The sequence below is a fragment of the Odontesthes bonariensis genome, chromosome 20, assembly GCF_027942865.1.
Source record: "Odontesthes bonariensis isolate fOdoBon6 chromosome 20, fOdoBon6.hap1, whole genome shotgun sequence".
NCBI classification, from domain to species: Eukaryota; Metazoa; Chordata; class Actinopteri; order Atheriniformes; family Atherinopsidae; genus Odontesthes; species Odontesthes bonariensis.
This window is the reverse complement of record NC_134525.1, coordinates 24,224,085-24,250,279: the sequence shown is the minus strand read 5'-3', so window position 1 is coordinate 24,250,279 and position 26,195 is coordinate 24,224,085.

Sequence of the window (26,195 nt, the reverse complement as noted above, 5' to 3'; positions counted from 1 at the left end):
TTGTCTGGATAGGACCGTGGCTGATGGGCGATCTGAACATGCAGCACCTTTAAAGAAATGGGAGGACACTGGGGTCAATAGGTAGGTGTCGGTATGTGATATCGGTTCCATCTGATTGTCCAGTTTTGCAGCGTTATTTCTATCTCAGGGTCTTGTCCAATCATTAAAGGCCAGTATCTCTGGAGCGGGAAATAAAGATTGTGGGTCTGCGGAACCATTTAGATCTCACAGATCTCCCTAATGCTGCACATCGATTGCTTCTCCCTTTTAAAAACAAATGGACAACGCTGATGGTCCAAATGGCCCTTTTCCCAATTACAGGCTTGGGTGGCTTTCAATCCTCCCACACAAACACTCTATGGTCTTAACTTCAGATTGCTACTTAGTGGCGTGTGTGCAAGTTCTCCTTGTCAGTATCTAAACACAGAGACACACTCACTTTCGCTGCTTAAAGGGTGATTCATACATTTTCCATCCATTCCATCAAAACTCGTGTCTTCAACAAATACAGATTTGTTGTTGTTATCTCAGTTATATATATAATCCCATCTAAAAGATCAATCTACTGCATTAATTCTTGTTTTAATAGGGCATGATTCAAATCAAGATGACAAATACTGAATTTGACATAGCTCCACATAGTTAACGAAAAACAAACAAAAGAAAAAAAACTAAACACAATTTCCCCCAGCGGTTCAGTAATCTGTGGAGGCCTTATCAAAGGTAACAAACCTGACCTTTATTTTTAAGATAGGCTGTCAAGCAGGCCCCCACACACCAGGCCAACACTGTGTTCTGCTTAATCTTGGATGAGGAGCAGCAGCAACAGAATCCAAAGAAGGGGTGAACTGGGAGCTGAAAGAAAGAGGGAGAAAGAGGAGAGCTGCTGTCAACAAGCTCTTATGGTGAACAGATGTGGGGGAACTCCCTCACTACTCCTTAGCCTGCAGTCATGCATAGACACACACACACGCCCACACACGCCCACACACACATGCATAGCGTAACACATAGTCAAGAGGAGGAGAAACAAAACAATCTGTTGGAGTAAATTCCTGGGATAGCTCAAATGGTTGTGGCAGATTTTGTACAGAAGGTCCAAATCTGTAGGAAACCAAATAAGATGTTTAAGTGGATGGTGGTAAACACAGGCTGCGTGGAAGAATTTGTTTTCTCTTTTTAACTCTGGTTTCGCAGGAATGCCACTCTCAGTGAGTCAGAATGAGTTAAGAGAGTGGTCTGTTGGCTTGATTCATCCTCCTTCCCGTGCAGACCAGAGTGCCCTATTTGACGGCGAAGCAGACATAAAGCAGCTCCCTCTCAGAGCAACTCGTAGAAAGAGATGCTATCGGTCAGTGGTCCATCCTTTGGTCACCCCGCCAAACTCTTTCTTCACCCAGAGCAAGCAAGCAGCGTTGATTGTGCATTTATCTTCATAGGGAGTAAGTCTTACGTAACAGCGCTGAACAGCTGAATTCAATCTGTGCTCTGATTTACAAGCTCCAAGTGAAGGGTAGGTTAGACTACACAGTGTGTGGCCATATGTTTGCAAGCACTGACACTTTGCTCTAAATAGAATATATTTCTTACTTGACATTCTATTTTCTTTACACTTTAGAATTACACTTTGCCTCTTATTGTCTCATAGCCACCTTTTTTTGTTCGGACTCTACTATTTTCAAAATATTATATCTATGTCTTCTTAGGGGGCTTTTTTGTCAGATGTGATGTAATTAGCTGTCTGAATGCCCAATGAAGACAATCTCAGGTTTTTCTTGGAGGCAGTTTCTGTCTTTTTGTTGACAGCTGGTGGTACAGTAAACCCAACAATGCAAGTATGATAGTCCACTATCTTACTTGCGTTTGACAATTTTCCACGTCCTGATTTTAGGTTCCCTGTTCAGATGCAGATACTTGGTCATAAGTCAAAGTATCCGTCCATTCACCCATCCATCCATCATCTACCGCTTCTCCAGGGGTTGGGGCAGCAGCTTGAGCAGAGAAGCCCAGACGTCCCTGTCCCCGGCCACTTCCTCCAGCTCTTCCGGGGGCGACCCCGAGGCATTCCCAGATCAGTCTCTCCAACGTGTCCTGGGTCTTCCCCGGGGTCTCCTCCCAATGGGACGAGCCCGGAACACCTCACCAGGGAGGCGTCCAGGAGGCATCCTAACCAGATGTCACCTCTGGCTCCTCTCGATGCGGAAGAGCAGCGGTTCTACTCCGAGCCCCTCCTGGATGACCGAGCTTCTCACCCTATCTCTCAAAGTATCCAATAAAGTGAAATCTTGATGTGATGATGGAAGTACATCAAAAGTAAGGGGATCATAATCATCCCATAGACTCAATCAGAAAAAAATATCATTGTGGTCCTGAGGGCAAATGGAAGGAATTGCCAACATCGTTAGGATACATTGGATAGGACTTACAAATGTCAAAGTATATTGAGATGTTACACGGAATAAGTCCCATATTTCATCCAATGAAGTTGCGGGATGAGGAAACTTTGAAAATCCGGAATTCATTCTCTGAACATTCAGACTTTTTAATGGGATATCATGGCACTGGGAATAATTAGCACACCACTTAATGCACTTTTTCCGCTTTTTGGTATTCATTTTATGGCATTCAATTAAAAAATACAAAAAATGCACAGCAATAACATGTCATGTCTAGGTGTGTTACTCATATGTAATCTAATGATACAAGGGGGCCTTTAAAAGTACAGCATGTGACCTTAGAAAACCGGCAGATATCAAACTAGAGCAGCAAAAGCTCAGCAAGAAAGAAACCGAGCCAATGGTAATTCATGCTGGTCAAGTATCTCAAGTATCTAACAGGTCTCTCAATCTAAAAAAGAAAAGAAAAAAACATCTACATATACATAGACGTTTTTTTCTTTTCTTTTTTCTTCTTTTTTCTCCTCCTTTTCTTTTTTTTCATATACATAGACTCTGATCTCATCCCTTACTAAGTGGACATCTTTTTATCAAGAGAACATGGTCTCACATACATAAGCATGCACCCATGGTCAGACTAGCTGCCACGACATATGAACAGGATACAAGGCATAAAGAGCATTCAGAGGGAGAGAGACTGTGTCCTCTGGTTTGATAGGATTTTGAATGAAATCATACAAGATAATTAGGTGTTCCCGCCAACTGAGAAGTTAAGTTGACAGAGTTTGCTGTAGCTCAGGAGGAAGAGCAGTCGCCTACCAATCGGAAGGGTGGTGGTTCGCTGAAGGTCTGAAACGAATATCCTGAAAATCCGAACCTAAACCTCCAAAAGTAAAAAATATGGTTGCATAGGGTAAAAATTAAAGAAGGTTATCAATCATAAGAGCTTGAATAAGGGCAACTAGACTTCTTTCTGGATCTTGAAGAAGTTTCCCCTCTCATCCAACAGGCTTCTTCAGTTCTGTGCATCAGAACTGATTACCATGACCTGGATGACTGAGAATCTTCAACATACAGAATGTTAAGTTGAAGAGCTGCAGAGACATTTTAGTGTGGGTTGAAGTAATCGACTGACTTACAAAACGCTGCAATTGCTTCAACGGGACAGGAAACTAACCCAATGGGCACCTGAGGATTATCAAACCAGTTTGAATATATGATTTCGATGTACATGATCACATTCTGGGATGGTCATTTTAAGCCAAGAAAGAATGAGTCTGTGATGTCCACTGGGTCTTGTTTCACATAATACAGAACAAAGTCTAACACTAGTTTCTAACTCTAGTTTAACACTGTTTGACGACTGTTCTATACTTGCTTACCTGCTGTTTTGATATTGATTACCCAGGTTAACCGGCACTATCGCACTCTTAGCAGAAAGTTAGATTAGTCTCAGTCATTGGTTTTTATGGTAATACAATCCTTTATTCCATAACTTGTAAACATTTGGCCAATAAACTTCCAATTCAGCTTTCAGCCCAAATATCGTTGAACCATTAACTTCTTTACTGTACCATGCTGCTCTTAATTATAGTTTGTTGTTTTCATTCTTATCCACTTGACAAACAGCCATTTGGTCAAAAGGTCCTTTGCAGGCGTGGATTATCTCAAGGGGCTTTCATTATCCTTTGATTCTGCCACCTTGATTACTTTCAATTGGCGTGAACACCTCATTTTCTCGTATAATCTAATTCAATATCATCTCATTTAGGGGCTGATGGGATGAGACCCGAGATAATTTCCTCAGTGCCGTATTGCACTGATATTAAATGTTTGTCTTGCAAAGTAATGATGATGTGTTGAAAATCTGAGGTTCTATTCATTTTTTGTCTGTGCTCAGGGGGAGAATTGAGCAGGTCTGTACTGGTTGCATACCAAGGGGCTCTGAAAAGAGACATACCGAATGTGACCTGATAGGAGAATGACTCATTTCACCTCAGGCGCCTTTGCATTTTGTAAGTTCTCAAAGAATGTAAACAAGTTTTCAGTCCCTTCACATCTGACCTATTATCTGAGGACCTCTACAAAACAGATTTGCTTTGTTGACATGTGTTTGTTTCTTGACAGAAATGAGCACCAAGCAAGGACACTTACGAGAAGAGAAACAATTTGGTTTTAGCTCAGATCAAGTAGCAGTATTTTATTTTAAGTACATTTTTTTCCAATATCAGTTCAGTTTGATTTTAATTGCTTCTGTCTTGTCTCGAAAAAATAAAATGAAAACCAGGAAGCAATTCCTCCTTACATTTATCCCGGCTCTTAGGTGCTGTTTACACATACCCGGGTATTTTGATAAACGAAGACCTTTCCCTTCGTTTGTGCCTTTCGTTTATACACAAACGGAGTTTTTTCCTCCGAAAACGAAGCTAAAAAAAAACTCTGGCAAAAGTGGAGATTTTTTAAAAACTCCGTTTAGCGTTTGTGTGTAAACTGGTTGAAAGAGAAAAAAACTGAGTTTTGGGAATGGAATGAGGAGTTGTCGTCATAGTACAGAGCCCCGCCCCTATCCGCCATGTTGGCAGGATGCTAGCGTGAAAACGCCATTCTCTCCGTCCATTGTTTATCTGGCAAGCATGGAGGTACTAGCAGCATTTCTGTTGTTGAGAGCTATACTCGCTTGTGTGATTTTGAAAATTACAGTCATACAATGTATTGAACAACAAAGACATTTTTCACGGCTTTAGCAGTTTTATAGTCCAGCGCAACGTGTAAAAGTAGCTCAGTCTCGCTATCAGTCCACACACGAGCCTGGCGCCATATTTTCTTCTTTAAAAGGATCCGGAAGTTCTTCCTGTCAGCGGTTCTCTGTTAGGCTTCTGATTGGCTTGTGTGGAATTCTCATTGTTCTAACACTGCCACCGTCAGGCTTGGCGTAATTTAACAGCTCTTGATAGCGTATTTATGCGGATCAATGTAGACGTGTTTTATTTTAGAAACCGGGCTGTGTGCACCTAGTTTTTTTTGCAAATGAAGGTTAGAAAATATGCGTTTATCAAAATACCCGGGTATGTGTAAACAGCACCTTAGTCTGGCCTTTTCAGGCATTAAGAGAAAGTGATGGTAGCCTTATTGGCAGGAGACAAGAAAGGTGACTATCTGTCAGCAGCATCTAATGTTTCTCATTCTCTCTGAGACTAGCACAGCGATTGTAGTCAAACTCATGTCCCCAGAGGTCAATCAGTCAGCCAGGCAGCTGCTTCCAAACAAAGCAAAGACCTAAGGTCAGAGGATGGCAGGGTCTACAAACCAGCCAGTAGCTTTTAGAAACAGGCTGTGCCAGTTCCAAGAGGAGATATAACGTTTTCTTTACCACTGGAATTTAAATTTTTTTAAGATGGACTTATCAAAGCTGAATTGGGTTACTGATATCTATTTATACAGTAACTAAACCAATCTCCGGTTTCTTAATTTTGAGAGTGTTAACATGATGTTCTTCAGTGTGCTGGTTTGGCTCTGACAATGGTCTGTTTATTGGCCCATCACCGACTTTTGTCCACATTGAAATGATCAAATGTGTGACAGGCTGATCCTCAGACTTACCATTTAGTGACACTATCCATTTTCTTTTTTTCATCAAAAATCAAATTAACTCACATTTCTTATTTTACTGAATTATTAGAACATAGCAAGAGCTATTTAAAAAAAAAGAAGCTGAGAACAAGAGGTTGTAGATGTGTCACACTATTCACATTTCTTTCAGAGCACTCTATCTGGCGACATGGTGTTTACACCTGCATGATACTCCAAAAATCTGATCATAACAAGGATACTTGTGCTCACTCAATCCTACATGACTCACTTCGAGGACGTGGGCTTTGATTTGAATAAAATGCTTGATCCTTAAAAGACTATCTGGCTCTTTGCAACCTGATATCACTGAAATATATGCAACGACTACAACATCTTTCACACTGTGGCTTGTAATGTCTTGAAATAATGAGCCAGCATAGAGGAAACTGCCAAAGAAAATCAGTTGGTATCTTTGCTGTTTCTTTCATGTTTCTTTTAGCCTATATTAAAAAAAAAAGTATATATTGTCTGGAAATTTTTACAAGATTAAAAACTGCTTTTCACCAGAGGAGCTCTTTAAAGTTAATAATATGACAGCTGTGGTACATTTATGAAAGCGTCATCCAGTCTCAAGGTTCCAATTTTCCACAGCCGAAAAAATACGGCAAAGAGATAGCCAAGAATGGAAAATTTGATGTCAGTTTAATTTCAGAACATAACAAATTCAACTACTTGTACTATTAGATTTAGATTCCATTATACTGTCAGATGGGACTCTTGTGTGACAGTCTGCAGTCACTATCCACACTAGCTTGTTGTAGTATCGGGAAGAAAACATCGACATGTAGCTCAAAAGATTTGATGGAAGTGAAGTGCTCTTACATAAAAACATGCTCGGAAGAGGAAGTACCTCAGATAAAACACATGCGGCCTTCATTTGAGGTATTTAGTCTTCCATCTGTGTAAAACATGTCCTGTCACTCAAAGCCTTTTTAGAAACAGAAATAATCAATATAGCTGTTTTGCCATTTTTTTTGGCCAACATTGTTTGTCTCTCCCTTACCTATCATTATGAGAGAAAAAAAAATACATACATTTGTTCAAAAGTTAAATTTATGAAGGAATAAAAAAGACATTTCCATCAGATTCAGAGCTAGCCATGAATAGAATGAAAAAACGATGCAAAAGAATGCCCAAATTGCTGCATTGTGTCAGTGAGGGGATTCCTGTCAGAGCTATGGTGTGTGAAGCATCGGGAATAAGACCTGATTTGAGTGCAGCCCCACAGAGAACTAGTGTGAGAAGTTTTGGAAATATAATGATGTACTAATTCATTTTAAGAGAGATATTCTCACCTGCTGTACTGTAGGAGCTCACTTAAGCAGCTTCCATAAGAACTGACTCGCTCCAGGATGCCTCATCAACCCTTACAGGATGGAGTTACTGATTTACTTCACTTACCCAGATTTTCTCAGTTTGCCTTGAGATTCAAATCTGCAAATCCTCTTTCATTCAGATTGCCCCCTTCCCTACTCACTTCCACATTTATTTTCTGGTCTGCATGGACTCTCGGAGTGAGCACTATGAGGGATTACTCTCCCCAGATGTAATCCAATCAAAAAAAAAAGGAAAAGAAGAAAAAAGAAAAACAGGAACTGATTTCTTATCTTTGTAAGATGCTGCATTTCCCCTCATCTCTGAGAACACACAGCAAGCATTATCAGTCATTTGATTACCTTGAGTAAAAATGGATACAGAACAGCAGCAGTTTCAGCCTCGAGAGGCCTGACTTGCGCATTGAAATCCAATTGAAGGCTGTACCTTATGTATTTGTTTAAGATTTGGAAATAATTAACCGGGGTAAAAGCTGTTATGGCTACACAATGGGATTAAGCAAGACAAGACGGGTTTTTTGAGTCAAAACAATTGAGGCTTGAGAGCACCTTTTTCCTGCCACTTGACTTTTATATGCAATTATAGAAATGCATCTGTATACCAAAATGTTTTAGATTCAATGGGCATGTGGCCATTAGATGTTTTTTTTCTTTATTTTTTTTATAGTGTGTGTACGTTTGCATCTGCACACTAAATGTGTTTCGCACACCGTACATCAGCATCGTCAGACGAACAGATGTTGGTCACAGAGGACAGCTGATGCTGTGAACTGAATGCACTCACAAACATGTGTTTCTCTGCCTTCCATATGGACAAAACACATGTAGCACAAACAGCTATTACGCTGACCAATGATAACATTTTAAACCATTTAAGGACATAGAAATGCACAATGAGCCCAGCTCTGAGGTAAATGCGGGACATTTCCCTGAGGTTTTCCCTCTCTCTGTGTCTCCTCTGTTATGCCTTCACAGTCTCAACCGTGTTCAGTGTGTTGAGTTGATGATAAATTGATTCTGAGTTGAGTTGAGTAACATAAGAAGAACAACTTTTAAGCTTCTCCTCTGTCCTGCATTTGACCTACAAACCGCCACAGCAGCCTGACTTGCTGCGCTGTCTGGCAGACGTCTCTTTGTTGTCGGCTTTTTGCTGAGGTGTACTGAGCGGCGCTCTCTGTAATTGCTAAAAGGTAATTGTGCTGGCAGGTTACGATGAGGCCTTTCGCTCCCATGAGCTGCACCCTGATCCCTACATAAGGATGTGATTAACTGCCATCTCCTGTCATTAACTGTGAGGGCATTTGGCAAGAAGGCCGCTCCAAGTGTGTAATTGTCATATTAGACCCGTTGCTTGGTCAGATCAAGTATTGGAATCAAGTTCCTGATTTGAAGCGGCCGCTGGCAAGCTGTAAGTACATGGCAGGATTGGCCAAACTGTTAGCTCTTATTCCTGCAGTGCAATGTGACTGCTAAGCATGCTGTTTCATGTTCAATATGCCATTCTGCTAATATAACCATACACACCACTGTGGAGGAAAAGCACATTTTTCCTGTGAATGGTCTATAGCTCACGGGCTAAACATCTTTGGGTTGACATCCAGCATTGGTTGTACTTTATGGAACATCATTAAAGCCACAGGAATTAATCATCTGCTTGTCTGTATAAGACAGTAACTGCCAAAAGCAGCAGCCAGGCAAAGGTTCAAAACAAATAAAGCGAAACGCATGTTTACAGACCAACAGAGAACCTGTCTGTTTTGTGTATTTTACTCTAGATATAGCACAGATTACTGAGAAGAGCTCAGAGTCCTGGCTTGAACTGGCAGGAGCAGGCCATTGATCTTCCTTGCCTCCACAGCTCTGTGATGCCCCTGTAGACAGATGGAAGGGGGGGGGCAGCCACCCACTGGAGCATGCTCAGAAATGCATATGCTAAGCGGCCTCTTGATGGTACTTCAGAGACTGGCCCAGTTTTGCTTAGATTGCTTAAGGATGGACTCATCGGGGCAGTTAGCACTTTATAGATAAGTCAAAAACAAGATTTTTTTACAAGAAGGTCAGGGAGGGGGGAGCAGAAAATTGGGTTAGTCAGAGCTATAAAAGCCCAATAACAAAGAGGAAGTATTTTGTTTACTATGAAAGATTTACTCTTTTACTATGCAAATATTTCCCTGGGTGGTTGTAATGGAGCTCTTGTCAAGTCTGCAGATGAATAGACAGTTTTGTTTCATGTCCCATTGCCATTCTGATATTCTCCATTTATAGGGATTTTGTGTGGAGCGGGGATAATGAATCATCAGAAGGGAGCCTCCGGATAAGAGGAAGGATTTAGATGTGTTTGAACTAGCTCAGACATTTTGTTAAGTGTCATTGTTCATGGCCAATTTATCATTACTCCCCAAGTCCGTCCCCCGTTTCATTCATAACCATTCTCCCATCTTTTGGATAGGCCGAAAGAAAAGGTCTGTATTCTGTGTGAGGATTGAATTTTTACCACACACACACACACACACACACACACATACACATACAGCCAAATCCAGATGGGTTATGGCAAAAGAAGTAGCAGTGGCCCTTGCATTAGGCCAAAGCGGTGCAGGTCAGCTGGAGGCGAGCAATGCTATTGTGTGGGATGGAAAGATGAAGCAATGCAGGGACAGAAGGAAAAGGTGGGTGGAGAGAGGTACGTCTCTCCACCCACAGCTGCACTGTTTCACTATGTTTAACCCCTGCAGGCTGGTTCATGGGGGCAGGGGGGGTATGGTTTGCAGATCCCAAACATCTGTATGTATGTGCGTCGAAGGAGAAAATGGTTACTAATGCAATCAAGGTCTCATTTACATCCTGTGGTGCATCCGTGCTGGGTGCAAAACATAATGCTTCATCATAGCCTCTCTCTGCTGTAGAGTTTCAAGTGCTCGAAGCACAATGTAACAAATTATTGCCTATCACCTCTTTTCTCTTTCCTTCTCTGTTTTTCTCTGTTTTACTGCTTGTTGTTACTTTGTTTGACTGGAGGTGAAGGTTAAAACACAGGAAAAAGGTTATTTTAAAAACAGACTGAAATAAAACAAGCAAGGCAACCCATTGCATTTATGTAGGTTTTAAAAACAAATCAGGCTTTGTGTGTGTTTGTGTGTGTGTGCCAGTATTAAAGAGAAAGGAATGTGAATAGATATTTAAACAAAAATGAGGAAAAGGCTGATGATGCATCAGTTAAATACCCTTGAGTATAGATAAGGTTTTGAGATGGTGCCCTGACTCCAAGAAAGAGGCAGTTACATAATCCAGGAACCTAGAAAGCAAAAGCAGGGAGCCAGTGTTGTGTAGTGTAGCCAAATTATGTAACACTTTAAAAGTAGAGGGATTTAAAATGAATATGTGTTTATTTGACACATCAGTCTGTTTAAAAGGGACATACTAATTAGTGTTAAAAAATATATTGAAAACACAATCTTGGCATTCTGTTTTGTACACTGAAAGTAGCAAATGGAAACTCGTTTGCTTTTTGACATCAAATTCCATTGTTATGTATTTTGTTCACTTTTTTCACCGGTCAAAAGTTATTTTTGTCAAAAGAAATTCCAATTTTTCTATTTGTCAATGAATACACTGTCACTCCAACACTTACAAAAAAACAAACATCTGTGAAATGTTGCAATAGAAGTTACAATTATTTTAATATTAGCAACTAAAAACGTACACAAGTCACAGAGAAATCGAGCAACAATGGAGTCCAGAGTTTACAGACTGATAGAGCTGATAAGTGATGGAGGGATTACAATTTGAGTTCTCAGTAGTGTCATTTTCTGGCCATGAGTTTAATGGAGGTATAAAAAGCTGGAAGAAAAATGGGTTGCTTCATTAAGACCTCAGGAAACTGTAAACTTGTCAAAACGAGGCACAACTTATATTTTAAAGTTGTTGGAATGAGTGCATGTGTAGGTTAAACAAGCACAGACAGTAATGGACAGAGGTGTGATTAAAAATTAGGAGATGAATAGAAAGAAAAATCATTCAAGAAGTATTTCATATTCAAACTTAAATTTTAAAGAGAGAGGTTTTTGATGGAAGAGTTTGAATTTAAGCTCAAATAGGGAAACTCTTTCATAATCTTTGTTCAAATAAACACAAAGTAAAGTCATGGCTCTGGTATGCAGCATCCGCTCTACGGCCACGTTAACATGTCAACAGTGGCCACGCTATTGTTACTGTAAGCTGCTGAAGCTATCGAGGACACACTTAACATCCTTTACGTGTTTACAGTTGTAGGAGTGAGGAGTGATAGATGAGTGGGCCTGACTTTCTGTGAGACTCACTTGGGGAAGATGAGCATTTACAAATAGCCACTTGGCTGAGCAGCGTAAGCCGCGTTTCTCCCGCTCCGCTCAGTGGCGTTGGTCAGTCGGCATGAGCTCCAGGAAACAGATGCGGCCTGATAAGAGAAGAGGATGGGATATTGTGTGTGTCGGTTCGGTGCAAGTGTGTGTTTTCCTATTGTTAATCCGGTGTGTGTTCTCACACTTCCAGCTGCTTCCCTGTTCCATTCGACCTCTGGGACAATTGGCTCAGCCACTCTCAGAGAGACAAGAGGCCACGGTGACCGGCGTCTATGCCCCATTTAGTGTGGAATAAAAGAGAAGTAAATCACAGTTGTTTATTCCACCGTCTTTGGCAATCTCCCAAGAGCCTTGCAGGCTCTTAACCTGAGCTGTGCCATGTTGTACAAAGCACGGCAACCCCCCCAACAGTTTCTGAAATGTGGAAAGTGAACAGGAGGGATGTGAGTAAGCCTGCTGCAATCTGGCACTTTGGTGTTAGCAGAAATGGAAAAGTGAAGTAAATCACGGCTGTTTATCTGCATCGCTCAGACATTGTTTGTATGGTTCTTCAGCTCCAGCATATGCACTTGCTTGCCTGCGATTGTTTGCAAGTGCAATCTTGAGAGGGAATGAGTCACTGCTGTGCTATTACACACTGCTGGAACTATTACAGGAGACAGAGTAGCAAACAAACCGAATAGTACCGAACATGTGGGCCCACACCCACTCCAGCACATTTCTGAACTCTCCCACTGTCAGCACACCACAGCAGTTAGTAAGAGCAAAGTCTCATTTATTGCCGAAGAACCTCGTGATTCCCATGAGAATCGCATGTGGTTGTTTGTTTTGAACTCACAGAGAAAAATTAATCTTCTTAGACAGCAGGACGTGCAGTGCACCATTTTTATTCCATGCTGCATGATCTCAACCTTTATCAGCTTTATAAAAAGGTGACCTTTATATGACATAAGCACAGGCCTTCCCTTCCATAAAGTTAATTCCAGGTAACATGATGCAGGTGGAATGGAATATTAACACCTCTATCTCGGTCTTTTTGGTTGCAACTTTGCCACCGAGTGAGGATACTTTCCCCATGCTGATACAGACTTGGTGAAAGATATTTCTGTGTAAAATTTATGAATTCATAACTTTTGAGGGTATGTTTCACTACTGATCTTTTTGAGCCATGATAAGAATTCAAAGGTGAATGGAGCTGGAGGACATCTTCAAGCGGTCGAGGACATCACAGGAAAGCCAATGAGGCACTTTGCCCTCCTCCAACATCCTCTGAATACATCCCATGTGCCTCCTTGCAACGTGAGAGGCTGTCACAGCAAATCGGATGCCATCGAAGTCTACTGTCATTAATTTGATTTACATGGGGTTTTAGTCAAACGCCGACCAAAAAAAAAAAAAAAAAAAGAGGTTGTGTCGGCACATTTCATCTGAATTTGTTAAACCGTGACAAGACGAGTGTCGATAGCATCTCTCACACAGAAGGACACTATGAATCAAATGAAGGAGACATGTCGTGGAGTTAAACACTGGAGCTATAGTATATATATATGTTCTGTTTGACATGGGCTCAGCAGCTTCCTCTCTTCCAAGCTCCGTTATCAAAGCTAACAGCCTTTAGCATGTGTCAGTGGAGGCGGATAACCCCTGGTAGATACAAGAGGACGAGGAGACAATCAAAGGCAGTTAGCTCTACTGGAGGTGACAGTGGTCAGCTCCTGGAGGTGATAAAGGCCTTTGAACCTGAAAGCTGCTCGAGGCCCTCCCTTTGTGGCTCCCTGAGTCTGGCCACAGAGGGGTCAGCTTTGATTTAGGCCCCTAGGGATCCTAGACAGCTCTCTTCATCTCTGCTGGAGATAGAGAGCTTAAAAGAGACAGAGCAGGAGAAAGAGGGAGGTAGTCCACATCTATCAGATACTGGTCCATCAGTGGTGGCTACTAAACTACAGGATGGGTCAACATGCTTGACCTCAAACACTTGACTGGGAATGCAAGGAGAAAACAGATAAGCGGATCAGTTAAAGCAGTGGCGTCTGCTGACGACAGCAGTACGGGGAGCACATCCCTGCTTTTTCCCCCCCTTCAAATAGAAAGAACATTCGCTGAAATGCTGCATAAATCAGGCAATAGAAAGAAAATGACTGTGTAAGTGGGTTCCTCATAATACCAGCTGTTTTCAAACTGGCTAAACTCATAGTTCATAGTGTCATTCAAGGTCGATCATGTACACCCCATTTAATTTTATGGCCAGACCTTCAGACACACTCAACACCACAACAGGGAAAATATGTTTAAGGAAAGGGAAAAGTCTCTTCTGTGAGGAGAGACTCCCCGAGAGACATGCAGAGTAAGGTTATGGAACAAATGCTCTCCCTGCTTAAATGTTATTATGGTTCATGTCATGTCTGCCTGGCAAGCACACCGTCTGTCTTGGCAGTCACAGAAGATGACATCCCCCCTTTGTTATTCTGCTCAGACATGAGTTGGAATCTGTGAAAGTGCAGAATCTCGCCTTGATAGAAGACATTTGGTTGTCTTGGATTATAATTAGTTGACACATTTCTATGTGTGACCGTCCCAGATTCATTTCATGCCACCCTCCATGTAAAACACACAGCAGTCAGGATTTTACAGTGAGGTGGGAGAGGCAAAAGGTCACAGGAGGTGGCCAGGTGAGCTCTGCCTCCAGGGCAGCTATCAGTCGAGAGGCAGAGGGATGAGCGCGACAGCTCGCTGTGCTTCATCCACCATGCTCACAAATCCAGTCACAAGTGTGCATGCAACCGTGGAAACACAAATACATCCTCGACATATAACAGAGCATCTATAATTGCATCTCTTCTATAAAGCACAGGAAAGAAATAACTTGAGGCCTGAGCTAGCTGATAATGCTGCAAAGTCAGAGGATATTTAAGCAAATTGAGTTACGTCTGGTTGAGCACGTTTGTCTTTGAATCTGGCTCTGTTTTCAGACGCATCAGCCTCACTGTTCAATTTGAACTCCTTCGAGAGGCATAACCCCGGGAGTTTTATGTATTGAAAACAAATGTGCTGAATGCTTCTCTCTTTCATGCAGCTTAGGGATGCTAAAATGTCCTACCTGCAAAACCAAATAAAAAAGAAAGCAAGAAGCTGTAAAATTGATTAATGCAGTCAATGACACTCAATATGTTTTTTCTTGTACTTGTGATCGCTTGGGGCTAGTGACTTGCCCTTTATTGGTAATTACTTGCAGTTCTCATCCTTGAACATTACACCTGTGTACAATGATATCTTTATATTTATCGCCACTCTTTCTTCATCACTGACAATCAGCCAAGGGAGGGGGGAGGTGGATGATGAGCAGAGCTGCGTGTGCTGAGCTTGATGAGGCAAAGCAGAGAGAACATTAATTATTCAATGCTCAAATCACAAAAATAAAGATGGCAAAACCAAATTGTTTTGAAAATTTCCCGAGGAAAGAGAAATGTTGGCAAGCCTCCCAAAAAGCTGTTTGAAAATGCTCTTTGAAGGTAATGAGGCATGCTCGTGGCACACAGAGGCAGGGAATAGTGCCATGGCAAAGCAGCATGTTCTCAATTGGGTTTCTTTTTTGCTTACATATCACTTTACTAAGGCACATGTGGTACATTTCTAATGAGGTGCAGGATCATGCCCTACCCCCGCTCAAGCCAAATCTTGTAATGAAAGCAATGTGGGCTAAAAAGGTAGAGGAAATAGAGGAAACTTTTTTCTGCTAGGGTTCATGTCTTTCATAACAAAATCCTGACTGAGTAAAATTCTCATAGTTTCGTCAGATTAAAATGTGAAATCACTCTTAGCCCTATTAAAAAGTACTCTGCTCTCTACTGTAATGAGCAATATTAAACTCACCATTACATAGGCTTTTTTTATGGGTAATAAGTTATGAGAGAACCTTCTTTCTGGTTGTTAATAATACATGTAGGGTATGGGTGAAAATAATATTTTTATTGTATCCCCAAAACCCTTCACAATATGATGAAGAATGTGAAAATGCTGTAGTCATTAGTTAGGTTTTTGGTAGTCAAAATGATAAAGGGATCATGAAAAATGTATGTGAGAAAGAGTTTGGAATTTCACCAATCATTTATTTATCATATCTAAATGTATATCCCTGGTCAATATTAATCCCCATTTGAGCTGAACCCGGAGCGAAACATTAAATCATGCAGCTGAGCTTGAGGAAGCATAGTTTTAAAAAAAGAAAAGAATTATACACAAAAGAATTTACAGAGGAAATTCAAATGTTTGTCTCACGATTATTTTAGCACTCACAGGTTTGAATTATGTTCGAAAAGAAACGTGACCTTTGTTAAACTTAAACTTAACCACTTTCGGCCAACTTTCCTCATTAGCGCTCATTTTAATCTGGACATTAACAATGTACATGTATCAAGTTATGCTCTGCTATATCAGATATGAGCTCATTGTCATTCAGTGCTGACTTTTAGCACTAACAATTAACTTTTATAAAGCTACAGTACATTATAGCTCATATATTAGAAAATGATCTTGGCTAACGTTTGCTAGCTAACATAATCAGATCCTGCAAAAGTTAGTTCCTGCAGTAGATTCAGAGCTCTATGCTTTGGGGTTATGTAACCTGTATAACATCATGAAGGTTATTTCAATAAAGTAACACCATGTTTTTAAAAAGCAACTTGGAATGTTCATATTGCAACCATGGAATGGCTAGATGAGGGGTGGCTAGCTTAAATTTACAAAGCTACTCTTTTTTATTTCAGCTTCACATAAATGCCTTCATTTGTATCTTTTCAACCAGTCTTCCAAAACAATACATTTGGTCAATTGCTAGTGATTAACAAAACACGATTTTTTGCACAAATGGCATACGGTATGTGTTTGCAAGTATAAATAGATTAAAAGCAGTGACAAAGTTGGCATCTGTGAGTGGGCAGGTGAGGTGAAGGCATGGCTTAAACACTAGACTTTCACCCAGAAGATGGGAATTTGTGTACTTTGTGGTAGGCCTACCGTAACATTACCTAGGTTATTATTAGGTTAGCTTTGTCTTGTTAGACCCTTCAAACCACCATCTCACTCATCTCATATGAACAACTAATTTACCTGTCTTTCTCAACAGACAGCTGATTAACAAACTTGAGAATGCTGAATTACCACAGAGCAGTTAAAGAAAAATGTAAATCCTCACCAAAGAGCAACTTCAGAGTAACATAATCTAATATTTAAGCCAGTATTTAACATAAGACATCGTTTCAAAATGGATTGATTTAGTGATTATCAAACCTTAGTTAAAAGAACTGTGCGAGCAGAGCCAACAATCAAGCAAAAATAGCAGTCAGCATTCGAGTGTAAGATCTTCTGTCAGGAGAGCTCTTTTTATGTCCATAAAAAACAAAACAAAAAACAGCTGGCATCAGCTAACATTTGACTTTTGACTTCAGTGGTTTTGAGTTGATAATTGCTCAGTTCAGCATCAAGTAATGCATCAAGCGATGATGCCGGCATGGGTCCAACCAGCATTCTGGCTTCTATACAAATATCAACGCCTAAGAAAAAGCGTGTCGTGTTCGCTTTGATAGTTGTCCATTTTTAGAGTCTCATGGTTGTTTTGTTTTAAGACCGCACCAGCAAAACTGTCAGTCACAACTAGCGAGTGAAAATATATGTGTATTCTTGCCAACTTCCAAGTTAGTGAGACCCATGAGGTTGTGGTTCCTTTTTTTTAATCCTTGCAGCTACTCATAAAAGGAGTATTTAGGCTACTGCGGGAAAAAAAGAAAGAAAGAGGAGGGAGATTTCTTTAATTTAATATTTCAAGAATATAAATCAAATGTTGAAATTAAAGTCTGAATGTTGAAAATACAGTTGAAATGTCAAGAATAAACTTGAATAAAGTCGAAATTCCAATATTAAAGTTAAATTGAGATTTCACGAATACAGAGAGGATATGTGGTATAATAAGACAGATGAAGACTGATGAAGTTGTTAGATCCTGGACATGAGGAGCTCAGGTTAGTGCACATCATCTCAGACGCAGGTATTACCACAACAAAGGTCCCAATGTGCTATCCAGAAGCCATACAGCATTACCATCAACAATGTAGCTGTAGCTCCATTGGTTGAGTGGTTGCTTTCCCACCAGAAGATTAGAGGTTCAAGGCCCACTTTCCACTTGTTGAAAATTCTCAGGTAAGAAAGACACTGAATTCTAAAAGGTTGATCAATGTTTTCTTGTCGAGAAGAAAAAGTTGCATACTGTGCGTAGTACGTATATACACATTAAAGGTAGGGTAGGAGATCCTGGATTTTGAGTCCAGCGAAGCTGCATTTTGAAAATACACCGGTAAAAAGTCCCAACCCTTTTCTTCACTTTCCCCCCGAAGGCACGCCTCTAGAGTACATGAACGCGCACGAGCACGAAGGTGCACGAGCGCTGTTCTGACAGCAAGCATCGATCGTTGCCGTATTTAGTATTTAGTTTATGCTAACTATACGTTTAATAATGCTAGGTGCTAGCCAAGCTGGCTCTAGTTTAGCTTCCTGCCAAGCTTCTGGACGCGTAATTCGTTCACGGAGCAGGGTACGCGCACAGGGGGGGGGGGAGGAGGGGGAGGGAGGAGCAGATTGCAGTTTGATAGACGGCATCAGAATCCAATCATTGTGAACGGACCGTTCACAATGATTGGATACTGTTTTTCCTAGATTGTACGTTCTAGAGGCCACTAAAACTTTTCATATTTGTATCAAAACTTTTAATTAATTGGTTGCAATGGGGGTGTGAAGAGTATTTCAAGCAATATGTAAAAAAATGTTCCAGAAAAAGATCCCCTACCCCGCCTTTAAGAAGTGAATTAACACATGTGTAATTATGTAACCTGGAAGAGGTTTAAAGGAGTAATAAGTGGACCATTTAATGCTTGCAGTGAAGTACATACAGTGGTAGCAGTCGTTCTACAAACATCGAGTAATCGTCCTCAATATCAGACACTTACAAAAAGTAGCACTTAAATCTCAATTCTAATGTCTAATGTGGCTGCTTGTGGTGCAGCTAATGCCAATGGAGACATGTCCATAGAACGCTGTCTCAGAATGTCTTTGATTCTTGGTTTAATATTTCGCATCTGAGGCATCTGAACTTAGCGTTAGTCTTGCATTTTTTTTAAGCAGTGTGGATGAGTGTCACCGTTACATGTGAGGTTTCTTCTGCTTGGCAGCAATTTCCAATGAATGCATGTAACTTTCCCTGTTTTGCCTTATCAGACATTTTTACACAATCCAGCCAAAGGTTTGCTGCTGTCTTGCTGCCTCAGGTTGATATCGCCATCGCTTTTGAAGAGAACTAGAGTTTTCTCAACCTGGAATTTGAGTTTTCAAGTACACCTACACCCCTTCAACTGCCTCTCTTGGTGCTATATTAGCATTACTGATGGGTCATGCGCACAAGCATCTGCTCTGTGAGGACCAGCACCCCCTCCAAAAAAAAACTACCAAAATTCCTGTTTTCCCCATAGATGACAAACACACATTATTAAGCTCAATGAGAGTCGTGTTGTTGCCCAAACAATTAACTACAATAACGCTTAATGAAGTCTCTACAGTCAAAATCAATAAAAAGTGCCGTATTGTATCAGTAAAATAAATAGCTAATAATTACCCCCCCCCCAAAAAAAAAGTAAAGTACACAATATGATCAGAGCAAACAAAATGAATACACCTCAATACCATGTAAACATAATTTATTTTATTTTTATTTACCTATTTAGTGCCTTTTTTGTGTTCTCAGTTGGGTGATTTTCAAAAAATAAACACAGTTCGTTTTGGTTAGGGCAGGTGAAATAGTCCATCGGCGGCTGAGCCTCGGCTGGAATCCTCTCTGAACTAACGTTAGCTTCACTAGAAGTGCTAGCATGAACGTCACCCTTTAGGTCCTAAAATGTCCTTCATCTCCGTGCCCTCGACTTCTTCATGTTCCTGCTCATCGTCAGTAGGCCTATCCTCCGACCCGACACAATATCTTTCTTCAGTTGGCCCTGGGGTGACATCTCCAGCAACGTTTTTGTCATAGCTGTGGTGGCTACTTCCACTTGCACTAACACTAGCGGCACTACAACTGGCAGCAGCAAACAAATTGTCTATTTTAAAACATTTGGCAGCGTCGGCCTGAAGGGCTTTTTGCTTTTTGTCGCGGATCTTCTCCGCTCCCCCTTTCCTCTTCTTGGAGCCTCTGTCGTCCTCCATAATAATTTAGCCTACTCTGATAATTTTTAAGTGAAACATAGATGATGCCTAATGGCGGTATGGACAGATCCACTTGAGGGATGGAGGCAGGGGGCGCAATCGTAACAACGCACCTGCTTCTGAACTTGTCCTGAAGAGGCAAGGTCTGTAGCCTGACTACGTCATACTCACGATTCCAGTCAGAATGTGAGTCTGATACCGCTCAATAGAGATTTGAGTATGGGGCGTGTTTCAACCGAACCAGGAGAAAAAATGCCTCTTCGCTCAATTGGATAGACCTACAACCAATCAGAGCAATGTAGTATGTGACATAGATTAAGCAACACACACTTGTTGTAGGAAGGATGGCAAAAACATCTTTTCTATCGATAAAAGCCTTTATCGCGTTCCTCTGTTCGTCTTTCAAAATGAATGCAATGTGGAGATCCTGTAGAACAGACTCGATGGCAGCCATGTTCAGCTCTTTAGTGACGTAGTTGATAATGTCCCTGTTGATCATCTGTCCATCATCGTATAAAGCCCGCCCTGGCAATCTGATTGGGTCGACCGATTCTTGGTCGGGCATAATGATTTCCCAACTGAGCAGAGCCAGACCGAACTTCCCGACCAAACATTTTATGGGCGGGGCTAAGTTCGGCTGGCACCCAGGCTACAAGGTCTGTGCAACCCCCCCAAAAATGTATACAATACATTACGAGCTACATGCCCATTAACGGGCTGCTAGCAAATGTAGACTAGATAAATACATTTAAAAATCGTATATTTAAAAAATGAATAAATAAATCGGAGGCCACCGGCCCAGATGTGGACCGGCCCACCGGGCATTTGCCCGGTCGCACAGATTGCCAGTCCGAGCCTGTAGACAAGTACATATTTAGCAAATCTCTTTGAAAATCAAATGTTTGATTGATAAATACAAAATATTCTGTATGTTTTGAATTACCAAGTAATATGTTTTTTTTATGGTAGCCTACACTATACGGAACCAGTTTTTACGGTGCCAAGCATTGAACCTAAAAAGGTCTTACCTTGAGCTGCCCAGCTTAAGAGTGGTGAAAATCATTTCTAATGCACAATCCACATAGAAACAATGCCCTTCAAATGCTACTCAGAAACAGATGAAGAGGAGGAAACCAAATACCACTAATCTGCAATGCATTAGCTAGCACACTAACAGTATGTTACAGCCCATTAGTGGTTAACAATGATAGCTGATTTTCAGATGGCACAAATAGCCATTACAGTAATTCGCTCCAGCCTGCGTCAACTCCCCAATGACAACCACTGCTTCCGGCCTTGACATTAGATCAATAATGCAAAACCTCCTTAAAGTTCTGCCTTGTGGTTTAATTTAAAAGAGCTTCCTCTCAAACTAATGATGCAGGTTAATTGGCTTGTCATTGTTTGGGAGTTTACTCGAAAAAGGAACGGGGGCGATTAAAACAGAAATGCTTCAGGGATTTGCCATGTCCCCTCCGCGTATTGCCTCTGTAGTTTTATTGATGGCTTTTCCCTGTCTTGGCTGACCACCAAATTGCTGCGCTTGCGTGTGTTTCGCTTTTCACAGGGTCAATATGTTAAGGAGGAAACAATTTACCGAGGACGCAGCCAGAGAACCAGCTCAGATCAAGCACTTGCAAAAACAGGGGTCATCATGACTCCAGCCAGAAAGTGCTTTTCACATTTGATGCATCTTTGTATGAATGAATAAAAAAGGAATTTCGAATGGAAGATAAAAAGAATGCTATTATGTCAATTAACATCCTGACAAAGTGTCCCTCATTAAGACACTTATCTCCTGTCTATTCATTCATCAGGGGTTGCCCAGGAGACCTACAACACACACACACACATACATACATTCAGCTGGTCAAACATATGGTCCATTATGTACACTCTGTCCATACTGTTGTCCCGTCTGGTTTCCTCTCCAAAGATCACCCCAAGGGGATGAGCCACCTCCATCGATTGCCACCACTTATTAATCTGACTCTGGGTGGACACTACAGGCCTGCTATTTGTTAGTGGCTCTCCAACAGGATGCCATTAGAGCGTCACTGTCACACATTATCCTGAATAAGTCATGAGTAGGCCAGATAGAGCTGCAACTTCCTCCCACATTAGGATAAATGACTTTCAGGCAGGGAGGAACGGGGCACATTTCGCTGAAATGCATGTAGACAAATAGCAAAGAGAAGGGGGGGGGGTCGGTAGGGACAGACAGAGGAAGAAAGAAAAGCTGATTGATAAGAATTAAGGACTGGGGACAAACTAATGTCTCCACGGAGAGAAGGACGTTCAAGATCAATTGTTGAGAGAAGATGCAGACTAAGTGCTTTTATTAGGGCGAGAGAAGCAGAATTTGGCCTGATTGTTCACACACTCAGACCTTGGATTAGGTAAAAACACAGCAATATTTCTGATTCTGCTGTTAAGATGTAAACTTTCTTTTCTTGGTTTAAAAAGTAATATCAAGGCTTTTAATGGATCAGTTTTAAACTGGAATTCGAAAATGAAAACTGCAGAAACCAAATAGGTTATCTAGCTTTCCACTTACTCTTATTCTAACTCTTTGTGACCATAAGTCCAAGTTCTTGAAGCTGGATTTGTGGTCTGTTCAAACTGTAGCTCGACAGAGTGAAATCCCCCACCCCCACGTTGCACATCAGTATTTTTCCTGCTGTTCCCAGTTGACTTGTAGGCTTTCTAAAAAAATAATGTCTGACAAATGCTCTGGAAAAAGGTTTAACAAAAGTAGAATCTAACTGATTTGAATTTTTTAAATGAAGTTCATGAAAATCTCTGATTCTTTGTGCAATGTTTCGTAATATGAAAGCACATTTGCCATTTGAGGCATCTGAATTTAGCGTTTGTCTTGCATTTTTTTTTAAGCACAGTGGATGAGTGTCTCCTTTACATGTGAGGTTTCTTCTGCTTGGCAGCAATTTCCATGTATGCATGTAACTTTCCCTGTTTTGCCTTATCAGACATTTTTACACAATCCAGCCAAAGGTTTGCTGCTGTCTTGCTGCCTCAGGTTGATATCGCCATCGCTTTTGAAGAGAACTAGAGTTTTCTCAACCTGGAATTTGAGTTTTCAAGTAGAACTACACCCCTTCAACTGCCTCTCTTGGCACTATATCAGCATTAACCAACTTCTGCCGACAAATGGGCTAACGCAGGTAACTTTAGTGAAACTGTAAACACAAAGTTTTGACCTTTTTCCTTTAGGTGATGGATCATCTGCAATGTTTAGTTGTGCCGTGTCCCATATAACATAGGCTACAGACTGGGATTCCATTTGTGATGTATTTACATTTGTTAAGGGAATTAAGTGAAGTACAACAGGGTTGGCAACTCTCACGCATCTGCCGTGACACTCACTCTTTCAGACTCAGGGTCTGGTTACACGGAAACGTTTTTCACTGTAACTGATATTTTTGCTTATCGTTTGGCTGTCGCGGCCACATGGAGCCGGTGTTCCCAGTACCCCAAAACGATATTTTTGGAGAACGGGTTCCAGAGTGGGAAGATCTAAGAACGCTGTCGTTTCGTTTCCATTGTTGCAGCCAGAACGGATTTGTTTACATCTGCGTCACAGCCACATGGCCAACGCCAGTGACGTATACACATACGTCAGTGACCAGAACAAAAAGCGGCTTCCATTCAAAATCCGGAAGAAGAAGACAACACAACAAGGATAGACAGCGATCATCATTGACCCCACAATATTGATAGTAGCACTGCTGCAGACACTGCTAACTACAGCAGCGTTGTTGAAGGAACAACGTGAGCTTCACGCTGGTAGAAGTAGGGGCGTACACTCATGCGCATTGCTTCTTCTATTGTTCTGGTGTAACCGGTGGGGGTGGCTTACAGCGCACATTGAGGTGTGGCGTGTGTACTGCATCGTTTTCAGCGTTTTCATCGTTTCCATCTGGACCTGATTCTTTACAGAAGCTTTCCTGTGTGGTCGCAATAATTTTCGTACCCGTTTTCAAAAAAACCCTCGTTTCATTTTCGTGTAGCCGTAGCCTTAGTGTCACGCTCTCACACTTAAAGGTGGGTTCTGTGATGTTTTCTGGAGCATTTTTTATCATATTGTCTGAAAACCTCCTCACGACCCCATTGCACCCACTAAAATAGAAAATTTGGAAAAAAAACGAAATCTTTTAGTCCATTGTAGAGGGTGTAGCAAGAGGAAATGTCTGACCAATAGAAGTAATGATGAGAGTTACTTCTATTGGATTCTGACACGCCAATCAACCGTCAGCCCCCCTCACCCCTCCCCCCTGCGCGTTCACAGACTCGTGACTCGTTCATGTGTTTTGAAGGCGTGGTTTCGAGGGGTGGGCTGAAGGGAGAGGTTGTGTATTTTCAAAAATATAGCTTGCAGGAACCGTTTTTCCAAGATCTCAGACCCCACCTTTAACAAAGAAATCTCACGCTAGATCATTTTTTCTTTCTGTGTTGATTTTTTTCACTCTCGTTCTATAATTTCCAAATGCTTAAACTCATGATTGGACCACAGCAGAGTGTCTAATCCCTCTCTGATTGTTGATTCGCTGGAAACGGCTTGTCATCACGTCAGTCGGTACGTCAGTGACGTCGGTCTGCCAAGGCGAAATCTGATTGGTAACGCAGCGCTGTCTCACTACAGCAATGTAGTGTTATTCGATTCAAGTGAGCGCGGCCAGTTCAGTCTGAGGGGAAGGACAGAATTTTCCACTTCACTGAGAAGCCGCGAAATCAGTAAGGTAACACAAGAAATAGGCTTTCAATCGATGGTACCCTCTCTTCCATTATGTGCATAAAAATGAACGACCTAGAGCCGTGCTACAAGTATGAGCCCCCGGCTCAGATAGTGAAAGACGCAAAGTCTGCCACAACACGCTATAACAGTTCTTTACGATGTGATGATTAGATATGCACACACTGATACCTTCTGTTTTTTTTTTTTGCCTGGTGGTGTGTGTCTGTCTGTCTGTCTGTCTGTGTCTGTCTGGTGGTGTGTGTGTGCCTGGTAGCCTTTTGGAGGGGACTGTACTGTATGAGTTGGAAATTGAAGAGAGACACTTTGGATATGGATATTAAAGGCAAAAAAAAGAGACAAAAAAGGCAAAAAGAAAAAAAAAGAGACCAAGGCAAACAAAAAAATGGATCAGCAATCCTGATGAATGTTTATTTTTTGATGGTCACAATTGTTACAGAATGTTAATTTTTATATTAATATTATTAATATTTTGATTTCTGGTTTGGGTTTATATATTGATATTTATAATATATTATATTGTATATATTAAGTTATTTTTAAGAGGGACCGTGTACATTCTCATTTTGTACATTTTCTGTTAAATTCTGAATTGATCTATGACTATGGCATGAAACTCCATTAAAAATCTACATATACCATCTAACCTTTGCCTTGAAATTTGTTGAACCAGCCTAGACTAGTTTCTCTCTGTTAAACAACATTGTCTTTTGAAGGGCAGCTGAGGATGTAGGCTATGAATGAGATGTGGATTTAGGATTTGCCATGTCTAACTTGTCACCCTAAAATCAACTAGAATGGAAGAAATTTTATCTAGAGGAAGGCCCCACACCCCACACCCTGCACTACTGCATATTCATAAAATGTATACATGTATCTACATCATATCTACACAGATATATATATATCTGTACTGTGGAACAACTTCTGAGATGCGTGTCACGAACCGACCCGCTGAAATCTCACTCCAAGGTTTTTGGAAAAGTTGGTAACCCTGAGTACAAGTACGTTAAAACTTGTACTGTTTTAGAAGAATGCACTTGGTAAGGATAATTTACGGTTACCACAAATTCCATTCAACCTAAAATGTGTCACATATAAAATTCAAATATTCGAATGTATATGGTGACGTCTTGCTTTGCCAAATCAAATTTTAGCTATGCTGATTCATTGTGCTAGCATAGCTTGTGGTGTGAAAAGTTGAGAACAGCTAAACGTTTTCAAGCAGCAATGTAGGCTCCAGGAAATCAAATCACCTGACTAATTATATGTCTGATCTCATAACTGATAGTCACTACAATTCCAAAATGCATGCCAACCCACCATTGAGAGTTAAAGTAATACTATGTAACTTCTCAAAAAGCCCATTATGGAGCTCCCCCTACAGGCTTGGAGGTAATGTACGGTTACGACACTCGCCAACGAGTAAAAGCTGTTCCGAGAGCAACTCTAGTCCGGTCTCTTGCTTTGTCGGCCTCTCTCT